The sequence below is a fragment of the Lathyrus oleraceus genome, chromosome 1, assembly GCF_024323335.1.
Source record: "Lathyrus oleraceus cultivar Zhongwan6 chromosome 1, CAAS_Psat_ZW6_1.0, whole genome shotgun sequence".
Classification (NCBI taxonomy): domain Eukaryota; kingdom Viridiplantae; phylum Streptophyta; class Magnoliopsida; order Fabales; family Fabaceae; genus Lathyrus; species Lathyrus oleraceus.
The window spans coordinates 145,709,460-145,716,979 of record NC_066579.1 but is presented as its reverse complement, the minus strand read 5'-3'; the positions used below and the strand labels follow the sequence as shown (position 1 = coordinate 145,716,979).

The 7,520-nt window shown below is 39.1% G+C and overlaps 1 non-coding gene across 1 annotated transcript; it reads right to left on the bottom strand.

Moving 5' to 3' along the window:
- Positions 1-1,587: 1,587 nt before the first annotated feature.
- On the bottom strand, positions 1,588-1,694 carry LOC127117057 (small nucleolar RNA R71). The gene has a single exon (XR_007801819.1). It is a non-coding gene; the product is annotated as a small nucleolar RNA R71 (small nucleolar RNA).
- Positions 1,695-7,520: the final 5,826 nt, after the last annotated feature.

The following is a 7,520-nucleotide window of genomic DNA, read 5'->3' as shown; positions in this document are numbered from 1 at the left end:
CATTGTAAAAGTGGTAGTTTCATCACATCGGGGACTATTACGGTTTATTATTTTTTACGCATTTGAGATTCAATTGTAAGGATTATTCATTGCCAAAGTCTGCCGGAATTATTTTAATCGAAGATTCAAGATTCAGTTCCAGTTCTTAAATTGAAATCCAGGTTTTGTTTTGATTACAGTTTTATTTATTTATGCCTTATTGCATGTTTAATCTCCCGAATACCATGTCTGTTACCGGATCTATGTCAGACTAAACCCTTAGGTATCGGTATGTAAAGACCACCGAAACGACAAGATTCGATAAATAATTGGTGTTAGTTTTTATAAAACTTATTTTTCTGGTTTTAGTTTTTTATTTTAATCAAACTGTTTTTCGTACGAGAGTACAAAACAAATTAAGGTTACAGTCAACAAGAACGAGAGTTTGAGATTTTAACCAGATAGCTGAAACTAGGCATTAATCCTAAACACAACGAGAGCGCTTTAGGATTAATTTGACTTTATTTATATTCAAAAATTACTTTTAAATTCAAAATGAGACTGCGAGAGCCAAGCATTCTGGTTTAGGAGTATGGTCAGAGTCAATAAAAACGATAGTGTGAGACTAAGTCCTTTATATAAATAATTTCTACTGAAGAATATTTTAACCAATAAAATTACACCAACTATCTATCGAATCTCCGAAGTTTGATGTACTACATACCGATATCCCCTGAATCTCATATATTATTTCTATTTACGTTATAATTATTTCTCTTCATCCCTCCAATCATAGAACAATCATCAGCCTTAGATTTACATAGCAACTTTAGACCACGATATGTTCGATTATTAGTCCTTGTGGGTTCGATAATCTTTAAAACTATATGATAGGACTGTGCACTTGCAGTCACGATTCACATGGACTTACTAAGTCGCGATCAAGTTTTTGGTGCTGTTCCCGGGGACTAATTTAGTTGATATCGTAACTCTAGTGTTACCCAGTATAGACTAAGGCAAAAAATTCTTTTTCCCTTTCTACATCTGTCGAGTGTATGCCAAGTACTCGCTCTCAAGGCGAGAAATTAAAGCTACAATTCGACGAACTTGAGCGTTATCTTAGATTAGAACGCCGAATACGAGACTTGATACGGGAACATCGTATCAAGCTAAATCTTCCCTGACCTTAACATTCCTACTTATGAATTAGTTGTTCAACTAGAGATGGCCGAACCAGTGCAAAATCGCCCTCTTAAGTGTTATGCAATCCCTTCACAGGATGAACCTCATAACAACATCGCTGCCCCTACGATCGAAGCCAACAATTTCGAGCTAAAACCCTCACTGTTGTCAGTCGTACAACAAAACCAGTTTTCAGGTAGTCCCATGGAGGACCCAAACCTACACTTGTCAGTATTTTTGTAATACGCAGACACGGTGAAAGAGAATGGTGTCAGCTCAGAAGCTATAAGACTCCGTCTTTTCCCATTTTCATTAAGAGATAGAGCTAGAGCTTGGCTCCAGTCTCTACCATCCAACTCTGTCACTACGTGGAACGAGTTGAAGAAAGTCTTCTTAGCCCGATATTTCCCAACTAGTAAGACAACTATGCTAAGAGCCCAAATAAATGGGTTTAAACAAAAGGATAATAAATCACTTTTTGAAGCTTGGGAGAGATACAAAGACATGATGAGGCTATGCCCACATCACAGTCTAGAAGAATGGATGATCATTCACACCTTTTATAATGGTCTCTTGTACAATACAAGATTGACAATAGACGCCTCCGCGGGTGGCGCACTGATGGATAAACCATACAACGAGGCCTATCAACTCATCAAAAATATGGCCCAGAATCATTACCAATGGGGAAACGAAAGAACCTCTGTAGAAAAACCTCAACCGAAGGGTGGCATGTACAAATTAAGCAGTCTTGACCATGTCAACGCCAAGGTAGATGCCCTGACCCAGAAGATACATAACTTGACCATAACACCAACAACCACCGTGGCTGCCGTAGCACCAAACTGCAAGATATACAGAGTTCACGGGCATACTGCCTCAGAATGTCAACTCTTGACAGGAACCTCCACTGACCAGGTGAACTATGCTCAAGGGAACCCCTACTCAAATACCTATAACCTAGGTTTGAAGAACCATCCTAAGTTCTTGTACAAAAATGATAATGCATTGTATACGTCTAACCAAGCACCTGCTGTACCACCAGTATGTCAAAAAGCTGCCACAAACACTCAAAATGCTCCTAGGAAATCAAACTTAGAAATAATGATGGAAAACTTTATAGCTACCCAAGCCCAAACAAATAAAGATTTCTTAAATCAAAACATACACACTAGTGAGCAAATCAAGCAGTTAGCAAATAAGGTAGACACATTAGCCACCCATAACAAAATGTTGGAAACACAAATCTCACAAGTGGCTCAACAACAAGCACCTACCGCTGCTCCTACAGGCACATTTCCTGGACAGCCGCAACCAAACCCGAAAGGTCATGCAAATTCTATCATACTACGAAATGGGACAGAACTAGATGGACCGACTGACCCTAGAACTCAAAACCCATCCATGCATCAAGACCTAGGTAAGGTAACTGTGAAGGGAGACGAACAAGAGGAAGATAAAAACAAAGAGGCCATAGAGAAAGAAGAACCTTATGTGCCTCCACCACCGTATAAACCCCTTATCCCTTATCCTCAAAGACTTGTTAAATCTAAAAGTGTAAGGCAATTTAAAAAATTCCTAGAGCTTCTAAAACAATTGAATATCACAATACCCTTTACAGAAGCCATAACTCAAATGCCCTCATATGCTAAGTTTCTCAAAGAAATCTTAACTAACAAGAAGAAGATAGAGGATAACGAAACCGTTACACTTACTGCTGAGTGTAGCGCCATAATACAAAACAATATGCCTCCTAAGCTGAAAGATCCAGGTAGTTTCTCCATACCCTGTGTAATCGGAAAGTTTGTCATAGACAAAGCTTTATGCGACCTAGGATCCAGTATTAGTTTAATGCCCTTGTCCATATGCGAAAGGCTAAAAGTGGGAGAACTAAGACCTACGAGGATGTCCGTACAACTTGCATACCGTTTTTTTAAATTTCCCGTAGGTATGCTAGAAAACGTTTCGGTGCGCACAGGACAATTATATATTCCTACTAATTTTATAATCATGGATATAAAAGAGGATTCCAACATCCATATCATATTAGATAGACCATTCCTAGCTACAGCCGGAGCTATTATAGATGTTAAGAAAGGCAAGCTAACCTTCGAAGTTGGTGAGGAAAAGGTCGAATTCATTTTGACGCAATTCCTAAAGGCACTAGCTATAGACGACACTTGTTGTCTGCTAGATGTCATCGACGAATGCATAAGAGAAATGGAGAATGAACAAATATCATACTCCGAAATACTGAAAATTCCAAGACCTCCTACTTTTGAAAATGAAAATTTAAGTAAGGAATACCAAGATGACAGTCTAAGCGAATGCCTAACACTAACGCCCGATCATATGCCTTGCCCAAAGAAACCAGCCCTAGAACTTAAGACGTTACCCAACAATATAAGGTACGAAAGACACTGAACTTGAGCGACCTATAATAGTAAATGCAGACTTAGGGCAGATAAAGACCGAAACACTTCTACACGTTTTAAGAAAATACCCAACCGCTTTAGGCTACAATATCTCAGATCTAAAAGGAATAAGCCCTTCCATATGCATGCATCGCATAATGCTAGAGGAAGATAGTAAGACCTCTAGAGAATACCAAAGAAAGATAAATCCCATTCTGAGCGATGTAGTAAAGAAAGAAGTGTAAAAGCTGTTAGAAGCAGGTATTATCTACCCGATATCCGATAGTCAATGGGTCAGCCCAGTACATGTCGTACCAAAGAAGGGAGGCGTCACAGTTGTTAACAATGAAAAAGGAGAATCTATAGCACAAAGAGTAGTTATTGGAAGTAGAATGTGTATTGACTATAGAAAATTAAACCAAGCCACTCAGAAGGATCATTTCCTTTATCGTTTATTGATCAAATGCTTGAATGATTGGCTAAGCATTCTCACTTCTGCTACCTAGACGGTTATTCGGGATTCTTCTAAATTCCTATTTATCCCGACGACCAAGAGAAAACGAACTTCACATGCCCCTATGGTACATTCGCCTACCAACGAATGCCATTCAGACTGTGTAACACTCCCACAACATTCCAAAGATGCATGATGTCAATTTTCGTTGATTTCATAGATGATATCATGTAAGTATTCATGGACGATTTCTCTGTATGCGGACACAGCTTTGAAGGCTGCTTATCGAATCTTGAAATGGTACTAAAAAGATGTGTAAAAGTGAACCTAGTGCTAAACTGGGAAAAATGCCATTTCATGGTCCGACAAGGAATCGTGCTCGGGCACATAGTATCCAACAAAGGGATTGAATTGACAAGGCCAAAATAGAAGTTATAGAAAACCTCCAGCCTCCGAAAATCGTAAGAGAAATACGAAGCTTCTTAGGACACGCCAGTTTCTACCGGCGATTCATTAAAGATTTCTCAAAAATCACCAAACCACTGACTGGCTTATTGATGAAAGACGCCGAATTCATCTTTGACGATAAATGCCTAACGTCGTTTGAACAACTGAAAACAACTCTTATTACCGCACCTATCATGAAACCACCCGATTGGAGATTACCTTTTGAAATCATGTGTGACGCTAGTGATTGTGTTGTAGGCGCAGTCTTAGGACAAAGAAGGGACAAGAAACTTCATGAAATATACTATGCAAGTAGAACCCTAGACCCTGCACAAATGAACTATGCCACCACAGAAAAGGAACTTTTAGCCATAGTGTTCGCTCTGGATAAATTCTATTCCTACCTAGTAGGAGCAAAGATAATTATCTATATCGATCATGCTGCAATTAGATATCTGTTAAACAAAAAAGACGTCAAACCAAGACTTCTAAGGTAGATCTTACTATTACAAGAGTTTGATCTAGAAATCAAGGATAAAAGAGGCATTGGAAACGTCGTAGCCGATCACTTGTCAAGAATGGAAGGTATAGAACTTGAACGAGTGCCTATAAAGATGATTTTCCGTACGAAAGACTCATAGCCCAATTGGAAAGCAATACAACTAAAGATGCGTTAACCCATAAGGATACCAAAACAAACGAAGTAGTGGAAGCAATTCACACCCCAACCACACTACCATGGTACGCTGACTTTGTCAACTACTTAGCAGCTAGGGTGCTTCCGCCAGACTTGACCTACCAACAAAAGAAAAAATTCTTCCATGATCTTAAACACTACTATTGGGATAAGCCTATACTTTTCAAGAGAGGCGCCGACAAAATTTTCCATCGATGTGTCCCAGAAGATGAGGTAGAAAGTGTAATTTCCCGCTGTCATTCTGCTCCTTATGGAGGACAGGCAAACACCTCGAAGACTTGTGCTAAGATCTTGTAAGCCGACCTCTTTTGGCCTACTCTGTGGAAAGATGTCCACATCGCGATCACAAATTGAGACCGGTGTCAACGCACTGGCAACATATCTAGATGCGACGAGATGCCACTTAAAGGCATTTTGGAAGTAGAAGTCTTTGATGTTTGGGGAATCAATTTTATGGGACCTTTCTCATCTTCTTTTGGTAACAAGTATATCCTTGTTACGGTCGATTACATATCAAAATGGATTGAGGCCATAACATCTCCAACAAACGACACAGGAGTGGTAATTAGACTCTTTAAGCGAATAATCTTCCCTAGATTCGGAGTGCCGAGACTTGTCATCAGTGATGGTGGCTCCCATTTTATTTCAAGGATTTTTCAAAAGCTATTACTGAAATATGGAGTCCGGCACCGCGTAGCAACACCCTATCACCCACAGACGAGTGGGCAAGTAGAAGTATCAAATCTAGAAATTAAACAAATCTTAGAAAAGACAGTTGCCACCTCTAGGAAAGATTGGTCCTCAAAATTACCAGAAGCTCTGTGGGCATATAGGACAGCTTATAAGACCCCAATAGGAACCACACCTTTTAAGCTAGTTTATGGAAAATCATGTCATCTGCCGGTAGAATTAGAACATAAAGCATATTGGGCCATTAAGACCCTTAATCTCAATTATACTGCCGCAGGCGAGAAAAGAATATTAGATATCCACGAACTAGAAGAACTTAGGGTAGATGCGTATGAGAATGCCTGAATCTATAAAGAAAGAACAAAAAAATGGCACGACAATCGCATATTAAGGAAAAAGTTTAACCAAGGCGACAAAGTACTTCTGTTTAACTCCCGCCTCATACTCTTTCCCGGAAAACTTCATTCTAGGTGGTCCAGTCCCTTCGAAATCACCAATATCTTTCTGAATAGAGCAATAGAGATAAAAGGAAAAACAAGTGAACCATTCGTAGTAAACGACCAACGTTTGAAACATTACCACAACATTGATAACAATGATTTAATTGCAAATCTTAAGCTTGCAGAGACTCACGCTCATTCAAAATAATAACGCCTATCCTATTTATGTCGAGCTTACGACAATAAACAAAGCGCTTAGTGGGAGACAACCCACATTCTGTCTTTAACTATTTTGTTTCATTACCCAAATTTATAATTATTAGTATTGCTTAATTTTCATTTCTTTGTTTTCTTCTTTGTTTATTTCTCATAAAGTTAATCGGTATGTTTTTGTATTATTGACCATTACTAACTTAATGCTATTATCTACTTGATTTTATCTAGCTACTAACTATCACAATGCAACAAGTAGATTACATGGATATAGTCTTCAGAGGCAGAGCTCAAAGGAGACATTTTGAGGCTCTAGCTCAGAGAGAAATCACACTAACCTTGTACCCAGATGGAAGCTCCATGACCAAGTTAGGTATAAGAGACAATGTTACGTTCCTAATTAACCAACTAGGTTGGGACACCTTTTCTATCAAGAGAAATTTTAGTTCCTATAGTAGGTTGACTTTAGAATTCCTAAGCTCCCTAGTGCACCTGCCAAACCACGGTATTGGACTTAACAAAGGCCTAATCACCTTTAGGTTGTTTGATATTGATTACCACTACACCCATAAAGAAACGGTTGAACTCCTAGGATGTCCTAATGGCCCTGATACCTTTACCATTACCCAGAAGACAAGCTAGTAGACCATCAATTAGATCTCTTCTGGGGTAGCATCACAGGAAACGACTATCCCGAGCCAGACCTTATGCATTCAAAGAACATCCATAACCCTGCGATTCGTTACTTCCATAAGATCCTAGCTCATATCATGTTTTGAAAGGAACAGAATAGAACCTTTGTGTCCAAAGACGAACTATTTATAATGTACTGTGCATCACAGGCCCGACCTGTTAACGTTGTTACGTTTATGATAGCTAATCTGTACCGTATGGCACAAGAGGACTATGGACCAATTTTAGTGGGAGGCTTAGTGACCATGATAAAAAATGCCATCAGACTAAGACATCCACTTATCAGGCTCACCCCTATAGGTGGAATACGA